Here is a 2,500-nt window from a genome sequence, read left to right as displayed (position 1 = left end):
CGTATTAGTGTATCGGTATGATCTGATATAAAATTTGTTACGTATTGTGTTACTGCATCAGTTCTATAAAAGATATATATTGTATTACACTGTGTATCATTCTATTAGTATGCTCTGAATAAATATATATTTTCTTATGTTCTGTATTACTTTATATTTTTTTACAATACCATCACAAACAATTTTTGTGAAAATATAAATTATATAGTCGAGTTCAGTACGAGCATAGGACAAAAATAATTGATGTTTAAAAAGTGATAAACAGATTGATTAAATTTATAGATTTATAGTACATAACACAAATAACTGAATAAAAAGGGCGAAAGTATAAAAAAAATATATAAATATATAAGAACAATAATAATAAACAGTGCGTAAATAAAAAAAATAAGTAATAAAATAATTAATAAGAAACAATAACTAAGCAAACTAAAGATGAAACATAAAATAAATACATCAATAACTAAATAGATACACAAATAAATAAACATATAACACACACTAGAAATAAATTATATATATATATATATATATATATGTATATATATATATATATATATATATATATATATATATATATATATATATACATTATGACGGGTATAAACCCTATTATAATGGCTTTGCAGGAGTAGTGATACTGGTATAACGGCCTAACTCTTTATTGGGAGTTGTACCACACAGTATGGGAACACACGAGACGATGACTATATATATGGGTAATAGCGGTATGCTGGGTCACAGGTCAAGCCAGCCAGCCCAGAGGGGGAGGGCTAGGTCGACCTTACCGCGTCGAGCTCTGGTCACGAACTGACGGGTCAAGCGAGATCAGATAACAACGTCATCTACGCCCTCGCTGAGTGAATGGTTCCTATTTGGGACTTGGAGCCACGTGGTAAACAGCCACGTGGTCCACTTGTAACAGAAGTAGACTAATATATATGCTATAATATATATATAATGGACAATAAATGAATGAATACATGCGTAACCAAATTAATAACGAATAACACATGAACTGTAAATGGATAAATATATGAATAAACAAACTAAATAAATTTCACTATTACTCACCAGTGATATCAAGGAGTTCACATTCATATGATGACTTTTCTGCAAGAAGATAAGAAATAAGAAGTACACAATAAGTGATAAACAGAGAGCAGGTACAGAGATAAATAAATATGACATCACAATTTTTGCCTTCTTATTCGTGGGTTTGCTTTAATATTAATATATATATATATATATATATATATATAATATATATATATATATTATATATACATATATATATATATATATATATATATATATATATAATATATAATATATATATATATATATATATATATTATATATTATATATATATATATATATATATATTAATATGTGTGTGTGTGTGTGTGTGTGTGTGTGTGTGTGTGTGTGTGTGTGTGTGTGTGTGTATTATGTGTATATAATATATATATTTTTACCTTTATTTTTTCAAGTTTCTAAAAGCAGTGGAGCAATGTATTCATATGAAGTCTCTGATTATATAATTATAGCACATTTTTAAAAATTATTTTCAACGCCTAGAAAGACGGTTGACAAATATGACGGATTAAAATAATACAACAGATAAATTTGCGAGAATAAATCTTATGAACTTTAATCTTATTTTTTTTTATAATTTATAATGCAAAATAGAAATGTATAGATAATCTTAAAATATCCAGTACGCATCAGTATGCTGCAGTATCACCGCTGGCAGCAGACTGACTGCGCACCGACATTACTCTTTCTCCTCCAAACAAGCGATTTCGGGTCCAGACCAGCGTAGATGTCTCGCCTCCGTCTGCGCTGACAGCCTCTGCTTCTTGTGTCTTCAACATTGCGTCTAGACAGTTTTGGTAGACCGGTTGGGAACGTTTGGTGTGTCTTTAGTTTTAAGATCTTACCTTTAATAATTTGATGTTTGTTTTACCGAACACTGCAGTCCAGTTTTCACATTCAAATTCGTATAGAACAACAGGTAATATGTGTCATAAGTTTTGGCTTTCATATGTAGAGATACGCATTAAGAGGCAAGGAGTGGTTGTTCTTTTCAATGGCAGCCTCAACCTAGACCTATTCTGTATTTGACTACCGTCCTTTGTATCAGACGCCTTATGATCAGGGTATACATATTCACTCCCTTGTCTGAATGGTTTGTCATAGACGGAAAAAATAAAAGATGTTGATTGCTTTGAACAGATGTGATACACTCTGTCGTGGCTACATTGACAAAGAGGCATACTGCAACATACTATGCCAGACAGTTAAATGAATTTTTTGTGATTCGCCCTGTGATCTACCTATGGCAACTACGTCAGCAGCGTAGCTGAAGTGTGGTAGTAGTTGACCACCTTTAGAGATAGAGATGAGAGAGAGAGAGAGAAGAGAGAGATAGATGTCTGCGGTTGATTCTGATTTCAGAATTGCCGTCTGTTATTACTATGCAAAATAATAATGCTT

This window comes from Penaeus monodon, chromosome 39, assembly GCF_015228065.2.
Source record: "Penaeus monodon isolate SGIC_2016 chromosome 39, NSTDA_Pmon_1, whole genome shotgun sequence".
Classification (NCBI taxonomy): Eukaryota; Metazoa; Arthropoda; class Malacostraca; order Decapoda; family Penaeidae; genus Penaeus; species Penaeus monodon.
The sequence above is the reverse complement of the archived record's forward strand: the minus strand, read 5'-3'. Positions refer to the sequence as shown.